At 44.9% G+C, this 19,117-nt stretch overlaps 1 pseudogene; it reads right to left on the bottom strand.

The window, feature by feature from the left end:
- Positions 1–15,714: 15,714 nt before the first annotated feature.
- Positions 15,715–18,717, bottom strand: LOC149744331 (U3 small nucleolar RNA-associated protein 25 homolog pseudogene; annotated as a pseudogene).
- Between the last annotated feature and the right edge of the window lie 400 nt (positions 18,718–19,117).

Raw genomic sequence — 19,117 nt, 5'->3', positions numbered from 1 at the left:
GCTGCCGCTCGCTCAGGCAAAACAGCCCCGTCTGTCCTGCTGTGGTAGCTTTTATTAAAGCATTATCTACGTTTACATTTTAAGACTTGTTTTCTTAACATTTCAGAAATGCCAAAGCAGCAACCTACGTTTTTATTAATTATACAAGCAATAATTGGCTTTCTTGAAAACATGCCGTGCTTCGTCCTTGAGCGCAAAAGCAGCACAAAGTTCCCACCATTATTTTGATTATACTGAAGTAGCACAAGGACATTTCCTTGCGTTCCCACCATTCTGATTATACTGAGGACATCTCATGGATCAGTGCCCAAAGCACTCAATGCTTCTTCGCAGGCTCCCGGTTTGCCGGGGGGGGGGGGGGTGTGGGGAGGGGGCTCAAAGCAATCAGGACTGTTCAGAGCTCTGGCTTATTCGCATGCCCCCGATTTGCCGGGCGGTGGGGGGAGCTCAAAGCGATCAGGAATGTTTGCAGTTCTGGCTTATTCGCCAGCCCCCAGTTTGCTGGGGGGGGGGGCTCATGGGTCACGTCTCCTTTCCATGTCCTCAGTTATTCCACTACAGGATACTGTCTTTAGAGGCTAGGCTCGAACCAGGACAATAGCTTCTTAACAGCAACATCTTAACATTTTTGAACTTTCCTTTTCTACATGATGATTAGTCAGATGCAACTCTAGTGTAAATTACAGCATTTATTTGCTCTTATCTTCAAGGAATAATATGCAGCCGGGTAAATTGCAGTAATTTGCCACTTTGCAACAACACCAGGCAAGGCACCTGATCATCAGTGGCTACTGGACACTCTTGTGTGTCATGTGTAAGCTGGGCACTGCGCAACCAGTAGTGAGCAAGACCAACATTGTCCCTGCCTTCATTTCTAGTTGAGGAAGATGGGTGTGACAAAACAGGTGTGAGGGGTTCAGACAATGCCTCCATTTACTTCTTAATTTCAAGATTAAAATAAAAGAAACATTCTTGCTATATAATTATGTCCACAAATTCATTCAGAAGAGAGGCTGGTCATCCAGATGGAAAGGAAGCAGAGAGAGCTTCCCAGACGGTGATGCCAAAGCTGAGTCCTGAAAGGTGAGCAGTGTGATTGTAATCTTTCACAATGATAATGTTTTTTTCTATTTTACTTTTGTTTTGCTTTTACTAATATATTTTTCTTTATTTTCATTTTACATCATCTTAATCATGTATTATATAAGATTGGAATTTTTACATGTTCATGGTGAATCAAATCATTATAGAATGACCCTTTGAACCCCAATTAATACTTTTTGTCTTAGTGTTTTTAGCCTGATATTAATATAATTGACCTTGCTTTATTTTGATTAGCATGTACCTGGCAAATTTTCTTCCATCCTTTTATTTCAAACGTTTCTGTATCCTTATGATTTGCCAGGTTTGGCATAAACAGCATATGGCTAGACTTGTTAATTTTCATCCAAAATGACAATCTCTGACTTTAACTGGAGAGTTTACCCCATTAACAATTTTTTATTACTGATTATGTAATAAAGTATAAATTTCAAATATGAACTTATTACTACCTTCTTACATTTCTCTTTCTATTTTTTCTACCTTTCCATAAATCTTTTTCTACTTTCTCGACTTCTAAAAGCTGATTTACTTGTTTTCCTTTGGTTTTCTCATTGCCTACCTCATGATTTAAACAGCAGATAGTAAAATGGTACTAATATGAAATTATTCAAAATAATTGGAAATGATAAAGGGATCAATTTTCCTGCCACATACACTAATGCGGTGAAGATCACTCTGATGTGTGAAGCAGTGAGGCGCTGGTGTCAAAAGAAACAAGTGTATCCTTCATGGCGCACAGAACAGCGTGCACGTAACTATGGTTTCTCTGTAACCATTTGTTTCAAACTTTGGGCTGTACAGCAGCTCCGTTATTAAGGGTCTGGAGCAAGTGCAAACACAGTACTTTCGGGAAGGGGTGGCGCTAAGGTCGATACTGGAGCGGAAGTTGCTTTGCTGCCGTTTTTACCTAAGCTGCCTTGAAGCTCTCCTCCGTGTAGCACCTTCTGGGCGCTGAGGTATCTTGTGAGGGCTTTGAAGACAGAGGGGCGGGTGACGGGGTCGTCGAAGGGGATTTGGGGGTTGATAATGGGTGTCTTTGGAGTCAGTATGGGGACTTGTTCGAATTTGAGTTGAGCGCTCAGATCATTATTTTCGGTCTTCTTATATTGTCAGCTGAGACCACAGTTGGGTATGTATTGTTTTCGTTTTCGTTAAGTTCTAAGTATTTTCTAATTTCCGTTATTATTATTTTTTTTACCAAGAGTTTAGAAATGCCTTTTCAATTTTCAAAAGTTAAGGCTTTTGTTTCTAACGCAACTTATCTGTGCCCTGTGTGATGCTTATTCATTGGAAAGTGTTCAGACTTCCTTTAAGACTAAGGCCAGGGTGAGTTTTTATTAATATTGCATCTGTAGCTCGAAACTAGTATGTGTTCTCTGGTTGATAACTGTCTTAACCAAAACGTGTGTATTCTTTGTGTGTGTGCTTGCTCTTTTAATCTTTGAGAGTAATGATTTGCGTGTGTGTGCAAATGCACGCAAACATTTAAAAACATTTGTATATTTATATATTTTAGTAGGCGTTACTGGGTTCAGGTAGGAGTAGTTTTCAGAATAAAGATTGTCAAATTATTCTAGGTGAGTGAGTCAGGGCAGACAGCGCACAGCGTGGCACGTGCAAGTGGGGGAGGGGGCAGGGCTTGGCATGGCTCAGCATGTGAGAGGTAAGGCAGAACAGAGTATGTACAGGAAGTGGGGAGGGGTCTATGAGGCTGAGAGTCTGGGAGGCGGGCAGGGCCTGGCAGCGCATGGGACCCACAGGGCTGGGAGCCTTAAGGCAAGACAGAGTGTGTCCAAGAAGGCAGAGTCAGGCATGTGGAGCCTGGAGAGACTAGGCAGAGTGGGCGGGACAGAAAGGTGGGCGGAGCATGTCTGAGGGGCTGGGCCGTCTGGGCAGAGGAGGCTTGTCTGGGACCATGGTGTAGGGCAAGCCGGGTAGCAGGTGTGTCCTGGAGGGTGGACAAGGCAGGCTGAGCCCTCTAAGTGTAAGGAGGTGGAGTCTAGCTTTTCTGGGTGGATATGCAGGGCCTTACGAATTCGACTGGGCAAGATGCCGCCAGATGGACTAGCCAAGTGTGTCTGGATAAGGTGGGCAAGCAGGGCCAGGTGGTGCCAGTCATTCCCAGGCAGGCAAGACCTAGTGTATCCAGGCAGGTGCTGTGGGCCCCAGCCACAGTGGCCAGAGGGTGAGGCCAGGAGTGTTGGGGCAGGGTGAGCCCATCCCCACCCACTTAGTGCTGACCCAGAGCCCTCCTTCCGTCAGCACAGGAGCGCTACTTATAATCCCTGGTCTCTGGTGAATCTAGGACACAGGGTGGTTGGGGGAATGGAGCTGGTGCGAGGGTCTGCCCGTCAGTTCTTAACTGTGATACTCTCAGAGACTTTGCCATAGTCCCCCTGACAACTGCTCACTCGATCACACCTGCCTCAACTACAGAAGTCTGAGCTGTCCCAGAAGTACCAGGTGGGGGCAATGCCATCGGCAGTAAAGGAGGCCATACACCAGCTGTTGTCTGAAAAGGACCTGCCTCAGTACTGAAGCTTATACCAGGACTTTTATATACGAGATTCTTGACAATCAAAGCCTGATGAGTGTATGGCAGGGCCCCTGCGTGGAAGGATAAGGACATTGAAGGCAGGGAGGCTCAGCAATGAAGAGAGAGGAGGCACGGAGTGTCCAGAGATCATTTAAGAAACAAATTGGGGAGACCTGTCAGCATTTTTCTAGCCTACAGCCCTGGATGAATGACACTGAGGACTTCCCATTCCTAGATTCTGCACTGCAGAAGCAGGCAATGGATACGAAGAAAAGGAAGAATTTGAAGAAAAAAGTGGAGTGGAAGGTGACAGAAATGGTGGAATGGGGGGCATGGAGGCAGAGGTTGGGGGCAGAATGCAAGGTAGTAGTACAGGGTTAGGGGGCTGACACTGATTCCCCTGCCCCTGCTTTGACCACTCTTGTCTCACAGAAGGAGAAGCAGCAGAAGCTCATGGAAAAGTCAGAAGACCCAGAGCAGTCAGATGCCGAGCACCCAACCTCACTGCGGCAGTGCCTGGGACCTGACTGTGTGCACCCCACCCGGCCAGGCTCCAAGTACTGCTCGGACGACTGTGGCATGAAGCTGGCAGCTGAGTGAGTGCACCTGGAGGTTAAGCAACAGGGAATAAAGTAGGGCATGATCTATGCCAGCTGTAAGTCCATCTACCCCGCTACCTATGTATCCTCCACCATTCGTCCACTCACCCACCTATCCATCCACCCTTACATCCACCGACCCGCTGAACCACCCATCCACACTCCATCCACCAACACACTCATTCACCCTCAACAGTCACTTACCCACCCAGCTGTCTAGCCATCCACCCAACCATCCACCATCCAAGCACGCATTCACCAACATTCACTCATCTACCATTCATTATCCTAAACATCCACCATTCGGTCACTCATCCATTTCTTCTTATTTTGATGCCTCCACATACGCATTCCATTCTTGCTGTCTCCCCTTCCAGCCGCATCTATGCGATCCTGCCCAAGCGCATCCAGCAGTGGCAGAAGAGCCCTTGCATTGCTGAGGAGCATGGCAAGAAAATGCTCGAGCGCATCCACCGTGAACAGCAGGACACCCACACCCGCCTGAAGGACATAGAGTGCCATTTCCATGAACTTGAGGCCATCATTCAGCGTGGCAAGCAGCAGCCTGTGTGCAAAGATGAAGAGGTGAGTGGGAATGCGTGGGGTGGAGCAGAAAGGTGCCTGATATCTTGCCCTGCCGTCCCCACCCTGCACTGCTTTACTGGCCCTTCTACTGTCCTATGCAGAGTGACAAACGTGGCAGGAACAGCGTCAACCTGCAGATCTTCTGTGTCTCCTGCGGGCAACCCATCAAAATGCAGGTTGCCTTGCGCCACATGGAGCACTGCTTCGCCAAGGTTGGAGCTTTGGCTGGGGGAAGATGGGGCAAGGATGTTTTTGACTGGTTGGGGTCCATGAGAAGGGGGCCAGGTTTGGTGCCCGGGTATTTGTTGTAGAAGAGAATACAACACACATCCATGGCTCTACCCATTTGTGCTTTTCTTCCATCCCCAGTAAAGGGGCCAAGATTTGGGCATCAGCCACTGGTGAGGGGGGGGACATGGCTGAGCAGACAGGAGCGTAGGGTCCACAGGGAGCAAATGTGTTGTTTGGGGCTTTTTCGTGGGAGGGTATGCAGTGTGTGTCTATAGTTCCTCCCATTTGTACTCTTTTTTCCCCAGTATGAGCGCAAATCGCCCTTCACGTCCATGTACCCCACTCGCATTGAGGGGTGAGTGTGAGTGCTACTCAGGGTCAAAGGCACGATGTGGACGAGGTCAGGAGCAGGGTGGGCAAGATCAAGGGCAGGATGTGGGTAGGCTCAGAGACAGAGGTGGGCAGATTAGCGGCAGGGTGTAGGTGGGGTTGGGGACAAAGTGTGGGCAGGGTTCAGGGTGGGACCACCCTCCTCCTGACCCTTAGCACCTCACTTTCACCTGTCCCCAGAGCCACAAGGCTCTTCTGTGATGTTTACGACCCACGGAGTAAGAGCTACTGTAAGCGACTCCAGGTGTTATGCCCTGAGCACTCGAAGGACCCCAAGGTGAGACTTTTCTTTCTCTACCTCATCGCCCTCCATTCCTCCCCTTCTCCCTACCTGACCACCTTCCTCTCGTCCTCCAGTGCTTGATTGCCTCCTATTCCTTCTTCCTTCTGCCTGACTGCCTTCATACCTCCTGACCAATCCCTATGTATCCCCTCCTCCTTTCCTGACCTCCCCTACATCCCCCTCCTCACTGCCCAATCACTTTCTAGTTTTACTTTTCTCTCTGCCTGTTCATTTATTCATAATCTCCTTGCCTGACCCCGCAGCCCAACATTTCTCTCTCCCTCTGCCTGACCAGCCTCCGTTCCTCTGCTCCTCACTGCATAACCATTCCCCATTCTTCCCTTCTCCTTGCTTGCTCATCTCCCTTCTTTTCCTAGCCCCTGCCTGACCACCCCACAATCCCCCCTCTCTCCCTGCATGGTTACCCTCAATTCCTCTCTTCTCACTTGCTGACTTCCTTCCATTCTTATTCTCCCTGCCTCACTTCCCCAATCGCCTTCTCACTGCTTGTCATCTCCTAAATCCCTTCTTCTTCCCTGTTTGATCAGCCCCCATCCCTTTCACCCTCCCAGCCTTATTCCTCACCTCCCCCATGCTTTACCAACCCTCATTCATCTACTTCTCCCTGCCAGACCTCCCCTCCATCCTTCCTCTCCTTCCTGTTTGACCTCTTTCTGTTCTTCCGTCCTTCCTGCCTGATCACCTCCATTCCTACATCCCTGCTTAACTTCTTCCTCCATTCTCCATGATTGATCATCCCCCTTTGGCCCCCTCGTCTTTACCTAATCACCGAATTCCTCTCTTCCCCCCTGCTAGGTCACCACTCCGCATTCCTCTCCTTCCTGCCTGCCTGCCCTCTCTTCCCCTCTTCCTTGCATCCTGCCTGCCTGATCACCCTCCATTTGCCACCCTTCACGTACCTCATCATCTTTCATTCTTCCCCACAGGTACCGGATGAAGAAGTGTGTGGTTGCCCACTAGTGAAAAACGTCTTTGAGCCCACCGATAATTTCTGTTGCCTCCCCAAACGCTTGTGCAATCACCACTACTGCTGGGAGAAGCTGAGACGCGCCGAGGTGGACCTAGAGCGCGTGCGCATGGTACGTACGTTACATGGTACGTTACATGGTATGCCCCTTAGGGGCTGAGAGGCGGGATGGAATCCTAGAAGCCCCTTCTCATGCTTGCCCCCCACAGTTGCTCAAGCTGGAAGAGCTGGTTGAGCAGGAGCACAAGGTGCGCACAGCCATGAAGAATCGGGCAGGGCTGCTGGCCCTGATGCTTCATCAGACAATCCAGCATGACCCGCTCACCACTGACCTACGCTCCAGAGTAGACAGCTGAGCTCTGCTCAGCTGAGGTCCTGTACTCAACACCCTGTGCAAGGGAGACACTCTACGAATTCCTCACACACCTGTTCCTCTAACATCTTTCTCAGGGCATCTCAGAGTTTCTCTGTGCTTCTCTGTTCCCCATTTAGTCTCCTGTCTCGGTCTACGCCTCCTTGAGGTGGGGTGGTCCTCAAAATCCCCCTCTTTCTGTCTGTTCCTGTACCCCCCGTCTCTTTCTTTCCTGAATCTGGGCGGGGCCAGGAGATCTGCCCTGCCCTCATCTCCCACCATCCAGAGTTTTGTTTAAAAACTTTAGAACAAGAGATTTTAATATCCTCTGGTGGCCCCTAAGCCGTTCTCTCTGGCCACAAACCCAATTCCGAACCTCCAGTGGTGGTGGGTGACAGTGCAGCTTTACTTGGGGGGTGGGCTACAGTGCACATTTGGGGGTGCCTGTGATGCCCACTGTGCTCGGTGCATCCTCTTCTGTCAACGGAGATGTGATCTTATGAAGGGAATGCCAGTGACTCTTGTTCTCCTAAGTCCCGCATCCCAGTCCATCAAATATGTGGTTGGCACCTGATTAAGTGTACCTTGACCAACTTCTGTATAATTGTTAATATTTCCCAGGCCAGAGGTGCTGGGGAAACGTTGCAATGGAGGGAATAGGTGAGTGTGGGATAGTCCTCCTTGGTGATTCCACTTTGGGACACTGAGGAGAGTTCAGGGTGTCATAGCAATTATGTCCCTGCCCCCACCCACCTTGTTCCACCCTTTACCATACCACGAGGTCCCAGCCTTTTCTGTCAGCCTTGGCCCCTGCCAGTCCAGTCCTGGTCTATCTGTCTCCCCCACAAACCTGCCCATCCTGTCCTGTCCTCCTCCTCCCACTACCCTGCTCTGGGTCTGCCCTTTCCAGCTGGCTCTGCCCATTTCAAGCCTATAGGGTTGCCGGAAGAGGACTGGGACCTCTGCCACATCTGCCTTTGCCAGCCCCAGCCAGGCCTCCTGTGCCAGTAGAGGTGTGTCAAGCAGTGCTGCCTGTGGGTACTGGTATGTCTCAAATGATGGACTTGAACTACTCTTCCTATTCTTTTTATATTCACGGGCCCCTTAGGGATATTTTCATTAATTTTCACTGTTACATTTTTCCCCGGGGACTCACATATTTCACCTAAATGTTCAAGTATGTTGCTCTAGACTTATACCTCATATTCCACGATAACTAGTATATTAGTTCTCTAATGCACTACGTATCTGGTGCAATATCTCCTTTTTTATTACTAGTATTGTACTTTTTTTTCTTTTAAACTTCATCAGATTTTCCAGGAGCTAAGCCATATAGTCAGTTATTAGAAAGGCTTACCCTTTTGTTTTATTTATACTCCCTAAATTTATATTTATATACTTTACTTAAGCTTTATGTACTTAAGCTTTTATTAACTGCCACCTTGATTTTTTTGTTTTGTGTTTCATTTTTCTATGTGTTTGCTTCATTTTGTTCTTTTTCTACCTTCTTGAGTCAAATTCCTAACGATTATTTTTTTGTTTCCCAGTCTTTTTTTTAATAGTAAAGGATTTGAGACTATACACTTTTTTCTAAATGTAGCTGTGTCTCATAAACTCTGGTATGAAAGGTGCAACTTCAGAATTGATTTCTCACTTTGATCCTAGCTATTGAGGAACGTTTCTTAGTTTCTAACTGGTTAAAGTAGTTTGGTTATCTTTTCTTTCTTTTTTTGTAATTATGGTTTTACTGTGATCAGAGAATGTAGCCTGTTGAATCTGAACTTGTAAACATTACTCAAGATTTTCTCTGTGGGCCAGATTACTCAATTGAATTTTGTAAAACTTTCATGGATATAAGAGAAGAAACTATATTCTCGGTTAGGTACAGATTACTCATTAGGACTTTTCAATCTAGTTTGAGGATTAACATTTCTTTACTCTGATTTTTTGTCTTTTTGTCTACTCCATCTGTTATATTATCAAAAGATAGAATAAATGTTATATTTTAAAACAAATTTCTCCTTATAGTTCTGTTTTTGGCAGGTGGGTGGGGGGATCCTAAAGTATATATCTTTGGCCATTTTTCACAATGCCACTATGTGTTTTCTTTGTTTTGCTTGTTGAGTCCTTTTGACCTTGAATTTACTTTGGTAAGTACATCATCACTGCTGCTTTTATTTTGCTGCCACTAATCTGGTGTGTCTTTGCCTAAACCTTTATTTTGCATTTTCCTCTTTGTTTAAGATATACTTCTTTTAACTGCATATAAGAGTATTTTTTGCTCTAATCCCACATTTGTGTCTTGAGGTTCAGTCCATTTAAATTTGTATAATGATGATAACCTTATTTTTTTGTATTATATTATGCTTATTATCAATTTTACTACTTCCTAAATATAACTTTCATTCTTTTCTCCTTCCTAACACCTTTATGACATTTCTGTTCAGTTTTGTCCCCCCCCCATACCTCATTAGTTTGGTAATTTTTATGTTTACTAATTGTCCGGTTATATATTTGGTCCTCTCTAACAGGCATGATTTATGTTTTTTCTATTATTTGATCAGAATATAATTAACCTTTCTTGGTAGAGAAAGATACTCTATCCTCCATATCTGCCTCAGCAAGGTAGACAGTATTATTTCCGGATTTTTCTAGAAACATTTAAACTGCTTTTATGAAGACTGTATTTTTCTTAGGTTAAGTCAATTCTGCTTCAAGAAAACTTACTTAACATTTTTATTCAAAGTCCCCAGTCACTTTATTTGTCATAATTTAACTATAGATATATGAATGTGTACTTGAGGGTGTGTATTTTACCACAACAGTCATTGCTAACCATTGTCTTGCTCTGTTATTTTGAGATCTATCTTCTGATTTAGTATTCATTTATTTAGAATACTTCCTTTAGTGTTTTCCTCAAATAGAGTAAATTGGTAGAATAGTGTTCATATTATTTAATGTCTGAAGCTGTTTATTTCTCCATGGTCTATGGGAAGTAGCTTCTAAAATGGCTCCCAATGATCCTTGCCTCCTGGTATTCATGGCCTTGTGTAATTCCCTCCATTTGAGTAACTTGCTTCTAATCAATAGCATACCTTTAACACTGAGGAGATGCCACCTTCATGATTAGATTACAAGAGATTGTAGCTTCTGTCTTGCTAACAGGATGTCTCCCATGTTGGATTTAGTGAACCAACTTGCCATGTTGGGGAGGCCGTATAGCAGGGAACTGAGGGTGGCCTTTCACCAACAGTCGGTACGAAACTGAGGCTCCCAGTCCAACAGCCCAAATGAACTGAATCCTGTAAACAACCATATAAGTGAACTTGGAAGCAGATCCTTCCCCAGTTGAGCCATCAGATGAGGCCCCAAGCCTAGCTGAGACCTTGAATGCAGCCTCATGAGAGACCCTAAAACAGAGGACCAAGCTAAGCTGTGCCCAGATTCCAGACTCATATAAACTATGAGATAATACATGTGTGTTTTTTTAGGCCACTAAGTTTATGGGGATGTAGAGCCAGGCCATTAGGGACTGGAGGGTCAGTGGCTTTGTGAGGGACTTCTGGAATGAAAGCCATAACATCTTTCAGGAATGGTCAGTGTTTAGCTGCTCCGTAAGTCAGTTTTGGAAACTATGCGGGTCAGTAACTGGCAGTCTAGGAATACGGATGATTGGAAGCCGGCTGGGGGTGTGGCACTGGTGTGCCCATGTTGGGCATTATTCGAGGTTCCTGTGGTCATCATGGATTAATGATATGAGGAGCATGGGCCATGCCAGTGACCGGGGGACTTTGAAGTATCCTCTGGCAGTCCCTGTAGTCCAACCATAGGTGGCTTCTGCTGGTCAGTAAATGATTGGCAGCCAGAGGAATCAGGGGCATGGTCCCAGGGATTTGGGACCTCACGTGACCAGAGATCAACTTTCCTGAGTTCGTCAATCACTGGAGGACCTGGTGCACACCTGGTTTTCAGTGTCTAAGAAGTGGGTGGGGAGGGTGAGTTTGAGTTTTCATCTCTGTCAGAAGAGGGAGGACCAGGTAGGTTGCCCTGGATGTGCACTGAAACATGCAGAAGCTCAGTTTATGCACACAAGATGTTGTCTCCCCTCAGCCTGAGCACTTTGAAGACAATGGAAAATAGGAATATTGTTTATTGGGAGCCAACCCTGCATGGGGTTCAGAATCGCAGAGTGACAGGAACTTCCCTGGTGGTGCAGTGGTTAAGACTCCATGCTCCCAATGTAGGGGGCATGGGTTTGATCCCTGGTTGGGGAAGATCCCACATGCCGCATGGCACGGCCAAAAAAAACCAAAACAATCGCAGAATGACTGAGTATGGGCACTTTGGAGTCAGCTGAACTTGGCTTAAGTATTTCCTGGTCCTTCTGCTTGCTAGCAGTGTGACCTTGGGCAGCCGACTTCACCTCACTGTGCTTCAGCTGCTTCTACTGTCAAATGGTCCTAATGATGATCATCGTCAGGTAGCTGACACGGTTGCACTGAAAATTAAATCAGGTACCTGATATTGATCACCAGGGCCTCAGGGCAGAGGCAAATTCCAGACTTGATGTCCCTGAGACAGGTCACCATCTTCCTGCTGCATGAGCACCACGTGGCTGGTGTCCCACATCCAGAGCCCTTCCTGTTTCAGTGAAAAATGTGATGCAGCCGATGGAGGAAAGGTGAGATGGGAGGGTCAGCCCCACAGCCTAGAGGAGGGGGAGGCAGCTCCCTGCAGGGTGTCTGCGAGTGAGGTCTGGGTCGGGGTGACCATCGGCCCCAGTCAGGGAGACGCTACCCCCTGATGCCCCGCACAGGCCCTTCACTCCTCACTGGCTCTTTGCACGTGCTCAGTTGATCCCCACCAGAGCTGCTTTCCCCCAGCACAATACTGTTAAATAAGCTATAGACCTAATTCAAATTTCACCATTTTTCCCACTAGTGTTCTTTTTGTTTCAAGATCTTCTCCAACCTTTGCCTCTTCCTCTGTCTATTCTTGTCTTTAATAACCTTGACACTTTTGAAAGGTACAGTTCAGGTATTTTGTAGAATGTCTCTCAACTTAGGTTTGTCTGTTATTTTCTCATGATTAGATTGTGGTTTTGCATTTTAGCAAGAATGCCACAGAAATGTCCTCAGTGCACTTCTTGAGGTACGTGATGTCGATGTTAACCTCGATCATTTGGTTAAGGTAATATCTGCTGGTTTCTCCATTGTAAAGTTTCTATTTTTCGCATTGTACTTAATAAATACCTTGGGGAAGATACTTTGAGACTATGTGAATATTCTGTTTCTATTCAATCTTTTGCCCACTAATTTTAGCATTTATCAGTGGATCTTGCCTACAACAATTATTACCGTGGTGTTTGCCCAATAGTGGTTTTGTATTTCCTTCATTCCTTCTACATTTATTAATTGGGATTGTTCTCTAAGAAAGAGCTGTCCCTCCCCTCTCACTTATTTATTGTTTTTTTATTCACTTTTTAATTTATATCAGTATGGACTCATGGATATTTATTTTATTCTCTGGGTTATCCTCCAATACAGTAGCCCCTCCTTATCCGCAGTTTAGTTTTCCACAGTTTCAGTTACCCATGGTCAAATGTGGTCCAAAAATATTAAATGGAAAATTCCAGAAACCAACAATTTATAAGTTTTAAAATTGTGTGCCATTCTGAGTGGTGTGATAAAATCTCCCGCCATCCCGCTTCTTCCTGCCTGGGGCTGTGAATCATCCCTTCATCCAGTGTATCCCACCCGTTTGTTGCAATATAGCAGTGATTGTGTTCAAGTAACCATTATTTTACTTAATAATGGCCCCAAAGTGCAGGAGTAGTGATGCTGGCAGTTTGGCTATTCTCTACTGTGCCTAATTTATAAATTAAACTTTATCATAGGTATGTATGTGTATAGGGAAAAATAGTATGCATAAGGTTCGGTACAATATGGGGTTTCAGGCATCCATTGGGGATCTTGGAACATATCCCCCATGGATAAGGGGTGAGCTACTGAACTAGCATTATTTATTGTGTTGCTCACATTGTCCCAGCTGTGGCCATTGGGAGCTCCTTCAGGTTGGCTCCTGTGTCCTTTTTTTTATTGTTTAAATAAACTTTAAAAAATCTACAATAGCTTTCGATTTATAGAAAAGTCTCAAAGATAGTTTTCCCTATCGTTAACATCCTACATTGCTATGGTATGTTTGTCACAACTAAGGAACCAACATTGGTACATTACTGTTAACTAAACTACACACTTTATTTGTATTTCTTTGGTTTTAAACTAATGGGTTTTTTTTTTTCTGTTGCAGGATCTCATCCAGGACACCACATTACATTTATTCATCATGTCTCTTTGGCTTCCCCTAGACTGTGAGTTTCTCAAACTTTCCTTGTTTGTGATGACCTTGACAGTTTTTAGGAGTACTGGTCAAGTGATTGATAGAACATTCTTCAGTTGGTTTTATCTGACATTTGTCTCATTACCAGACTAGGGTTTGAGATTTTGGGAAGAATACCACAGAAGTGAAGTGCCATTCTCATCACTTCATATCAGGGGTACATGCTATCAACCTGACTTATCCCCAATAATGTTAACCTTGATCACTGCCTTGGCAGAGGTTTGCCAGCTTTCTCTACTATAAAGTTACGCCCCACCCCCTTTCTATACTCCACTCTTAGGAAGCAAGTCACTAAGCACACCCAGGGATGGGGAGAGGATGTTAACCACTACCTCCTGGACGGGGAAATATCTACACACATTATTTGAAATTCTCCAAGTTATCTGTCTCATCTCTCCCATTTATTAATTTATTCAATCATGTATTTATATCAGTATGGACTTATGGATATTCATTTTTATTTCATGGGTTATAATCCAATACTATTGTTTATGTTTTGTTGCTCAGATTTCTAGCTTTGGCCATTAGGAGCTCCTCTGGGTTGGCTTCTGTATCTTTTTGACACGCCCTGCCTTTTTTGAGTACGTTCTTACTTTTTGGCACCACAAGATGTTTCAGGTTCATCTTGTAGTTTCCCTGCTCCAGCCCTGGACTCAGCCACTTCTCCAAGAAGCCCTAACTCCTTTTATTGGAGAATGGTATTGAGAAACAGGATCTGGGCACTAAATGTGCTCACTGACTAGTCAGAACACTCCAGTGTTACCTAGTATATTCTTAGAGCCCAATCAAGAGACAGAAATCACACAGGAGTTTGAAGAGAGCATGTTTAATATAAGTAATTAACTATAACAGGGAATTGGAGTAATGGGAGATTGGCTACTAAGAGGTAAAGAGCACTCCAAAGAATAGCAAATATAGGGAGTAGCCTTTATCCCTAGTGCTGAGATAAAGCACCTGAGAAAGAGGCCACTCCCCATCTCTCCACCCCGACTTAGAATTTGATCTAATTGGAAAGGGCACGACCAAGACCCATTGGATGGCAGAGAAGTTTGCTGAGCTCGTTGGCAGGGCTTGATGGAAGTCTGCCCTCTGGGATGACGGAGGAAGACGTTTATGGGATGTGCCACATGCTATGGCCGCTGGGTGCTGCTGTCCACCTAGGGATGCACTGCAGAAGCCATGGGTGCTGCAGGAACTTGGTGAGAGCAGCACACCAGAACTAGGAAGAGAAGTCTCTTCCTCCTCCAGTGTCTTTCTATGCCCTCTACTGATAACTGAAATACTTAGGCTAATTTCTTTCCTTTCCCATCCTCTTCAGTGCCGTTATACTATTCATTTTTAATATAGGTATGTTCATTTGTTAGCTTATATGTCATTTAGGGTTCACCCCACAGTGTAGTTAATTTTAATTTTTTTGGAGGATGTGAAACAGTATGGTTTCATGAGTCAAAGCTACACAAAAAGGTATATTCAGAGAAGCGTCACTTATCTCCTTGTCCCTACTATCCTGTCCCTTTCCCACCCATCCCCTGTGGGTAAGTGAGCTCTTTAGTTTCAAGTGTATCCTCCTGTATTTCTTTTGCAAGGACATGTATGTCTTCTTATATCCCCTTCTTTCTAGACACTCTTTAAAGCTTCACTTTCTTCATTTAACAATATGAAATCATTCCATATCCATTCATAGTCTTCCTTTTGTTGGAGATCTTTAAGGTGGATTTCTAGATGTAGGATTGCTGACTCAAGAGGTAAGAACAAATGTAGTTTAGTTAGATATTACCCAATTCCTCGCCAGAAGGATCGAACCAGTTTGTGTTCCCAACAGAAATATACTACAGTGCTTTTCTCCCCACAGCCTCACCAACATAATATATTGTCACACTTTTAATTTTTACCAGTCTGATAGATGAGACATGGCATCTCGGTGTTATTTTAATGTGCATTTTGCTGATTGTAAGTAAGCTAGAACTTTAAAAATATATTTGGTGGCCATCGTACATCTCTTTCTCTTTTTGTGAATTACCTGTTCATGTCTTCCCATTTTTTAAATTTGTTTTTTATTAAAGTATAGTTGATTCACAATGTTGTGTTAATTTCTGCTGTACAGCAGTGATTCAGTTATACATATACATGCATTCTTTTTTAAATATTTTTTTCCATTGTTTATCCATTCCATATATAATAGCTTGCATATGCTAACCCCAACACCCTACTCCATCCCTCCCCCACCCTCCATCCCCCTTGGAAACCACAAGTCTGTTTTCTACGTCTGTGAGTCTGTTTCTGTTTCGTAGATGCATTCGTGTCATGTTTTAGATTTCATATATAAGTGATATCATGTGGTGTTTGTCTTTCTCTTTCTGACTTACTGCACTCAGTATGATAATCTCTAGTTGCATCCCTGTTGCTGAAAATGGCATTATCTCATTCTTTTTGATGGCTGAGTAGTATTCTATTGTATATATGTACCACATCTTCTTTATCCATTCATCTGTCAATGGACATTTAGGTTGCTCCCACATTTTTAAAATGAGGTTTTTAGGCCCATGTTTCTCAATTTTTAAGAGCTCTTTATATCAGGGATCAGCAAACTAGAACCCATAGGCCAAATCTGGCCCACCACCAGTTTTTATAAATAAAGTTTTATTGAAACACAGCCACACTCATTTGTTTACATATTGTCTATGCTGCTTTCACACTACCCCTGCAGAGTTGGTAGTGTAGATTGAGTCAATTCTTTTCATTCTTTTTTTAAAAGAATTTACCAAGTGTAATAAATTAGAGGTGAAGTCACAACAAAAGAATTTATGGCGTCCAAAAAAATTCACAAGTAGAAGATTCCTTCTATCAACTTCTCAGAGTCCCATGAGCTCTCCCCTGGCCTCTGAAAGATGGGTTTTACCAAAATCTGGTTTACACTGAACTTTTCAGGTATATATGATCTGAAAAGAAAGAAGTATCTGATAAGAACCTGCCTGGTGCTCCTTCCTTGTTGCAGCCCTTCTTTGTGTAAGTGATCAGAATCAGGTCCAAGTGACACAGAACCAAGCATGACATATCACACCAAACACCATTTCCTGTCCAACCAATTCTCATCTCTCTCCAGTAATGAAGAGGTGGACGTTCTTCTTGGACTGCAGCATCTGTGCAGCCCGCTCCACCCCGACCACAGCAGCCAACCTCTGGGCATCGTACTTGGAGTAGAGGACAGTGCAGGTCCAGGCAGCTTCCTCTCCTCTGGTGGTGGCTTGCAGCATGTTACAGACTTCACTGTAGAAGTGGGGATATGTTGGCAGTTCATAGAAAATCAGGTTCCTGATGCCTTTTATTGTGTATCTTTTGTAGAAATGGAAGCGCTGTGTGAGGAGCAGGAACTGCTTCTCTCCTTGAAGGAAGAAGTCTCTGGCCCTGGAGACACCAGACTTGTGGACGTACTCGCAGATATGAGTGAAGTTCAGTTCCTCCTTCTTGAAGTAATTTCGGAGATGCACAAAGTCAAAGTAGGAGGGGACATAGATAAGCGTGTGAGACATGACTGCATCACGATACTGAGGCAAAATCTTGTTGACGAAAAAGTTAAACCTGGCATCAATCACTGAAGCTAGGTTTTCAGCTTGCATCCTCTGGAAGACATGTGGGAGCTGCACCAGGACATGACTGATGCAGCCTGTCATCGGGACGTTCCTCACAGCCACCTGGCCTTGCACATTGACACAGTATTTGATGAACACAGAGTTGATCTGGGCATCCTGCAGGGCCCCAGACAGCAGCGTCTGACGATAGTACTTGGACCAATTATTGAGGCTCCACATGCGCACTCAAGAAAAGTCCACCCCATGTGAGTCCAAGGGCAGTAGGTCCATGTGGTTCATCAAATGCAAGACATGCTCCCAGTTCTGCATCAGGTAAATGTCAGCTTGATCAATGATGAGAAGCTCAATAGAAGACAGAAAGTCAAAATCTCTCTTCTTCTCTCCTCCACCACCAATGATGGTCCTCAAGCCCAGAGGGGAGGCAATGAGGATGTCTGACGAATAGAAGGGGGCATAAAGTCGGATGCTTCTCTGCAGTATTGCCACTCCAGTCGTGAAGTGGTCATCGATGTTGCCGACAAATACAGCTTCATAATCCTCAGGCCTCTTCAGGTTGGGTGGTCTCTCCTCGGGATCTGAGCCATACTCTCCATTAAACCTCTTTTTGTTGCTTACAATTATTTTCTTCTTGCTGTCGCCCTCAAGAAGACTGATGAAGAGCTGTACCACCCGCAAAGCAGCTTCCCGGAATGGCACCACTATCAGCACCTTGGGCCTCGTTAGCCCTTGGTCCCTGAAGTCACCATCATCACCCACCCCAGGTCTCTGGCTTTGGCATCTGCTGTTGTTGGTAAGCACCTGGGCATTGGCTTTGAGGACGTGATTTATCACATGCAGGCAGTACACGTGGCGGATCTCTTCCCCATTCTTCAGGGCAGTCCTTTCTGGGTAGAACAGGTCCCGGTAAGAATTCATAATTAAGAAGAGCTCTTTCTGGAGGGGTGTGAAGGGGCTACTTGAATTTGGGGGACCAGAGAGGAACTGGCTGTTGGTCTTGATCCAGGTGGATTCCAGAGGCTTCTGGAGATGAAGTGACTTTAAGTCAATGTCCTTTGGGGGTTTAAAGGTTTCCGGTTTCCAACTGTCGAAACCTGGATGAAAAGACAAGCTGGCCCAGGATGGGCCATTTTAGCTGGTGGGTAGTTTTGGGATTTGTGGCAACAGCCTGGATTTCTTTTTCTTTCAGTTCTTTGTTTACATGTTGTGCAAATGGATCTTGTAATGCTTTCAGAGAACAGTTGCCTTCTCTTTCCTCTTCGAGAAAGTTGGTTTCTAGGCTGAAGAGTGACTCATGTTTTGCATCTGTAAACTCCTCTGGGGATTCCTCTGATGTGCCAGGTGGCCCGTGCCCATCTTTTCCCTTAGGGTCAGCAGGTAAGGCCGCATTCTTCTGCATGTCAGTAGACGCTGCTGCCGTCTCTTCCTCCACACTGATGTCACTATCGCCATCTTCAAGATTCATTTCTGTCTCATCTATAACACGGTCTTCTTCCTCTTCCTCCTCCTCATCTTCCTCGGAAACATCCTTTAATGTGGCAAGTAGTCTGTTGTAACCAGAAACTTGTTCTGGTTCACCCTCTGCTTCACTTTCAGAACTTGAAGTATCTAAACTCTCTGACAGTTGACAAGTCTGTGGTTTTGCTTCCTTTCTGGAAACCCTTGGAAGGTGGAAAACAGAAGTTCAATGTTTTGAAATAAAAGATTTGGTAAAGCTGTCTTCTCTTGTAACTTAGAAAGAAGATCAGTGGACGAAAGCAGTTCAGGAGCTTGTAGTTCTAAAGAAGTCGTGATCAAGTGGGGTTTATTCCAGAGACGCAAGGATAGTTCAACATCAGCCCGTGAGGCTTGTCTGCTCACCCGCCGGGGTGGGCGGGGCTGGGAGCTCAATTCTTTTCATTCTTGTTTCTTTATTCTGCTCTGTGGTAGTTATTTCCACTATTTTATCTTCCAGGTCACTTATCTGTTCTTCTGCCTCAGTTATTCTGCTATTGATTCCTTCTAGAGAATTTTGTATTTCATTTATTGTGTTGTTCATCATTGTTTCTTTGCGCTTTAATTCT

The sequence above is a fragment of the Delphinapterus leucas genome, chromosome X, assembly GCF_059928025.1.
Source record: "Delphinapterus leucas isolate spDelLeu-1000000601 "Yukka" chromosome X, BTC_Dleu_Yukka2, whole genome shotgun sequence".
NCBI classification, from domain to species: domain Eukaryota; kingdom Metazoa; phylum Chordata; class Mammalia; order Artiodactyla; family Monodontidae; genus Delphinapterus; species Delphinapterus leucas.
The sequence above is the reverse complement of the archived record's forward strand: the minus strand, read 5'-3'. Positions and strand labels throughout refer to the sequence as shown.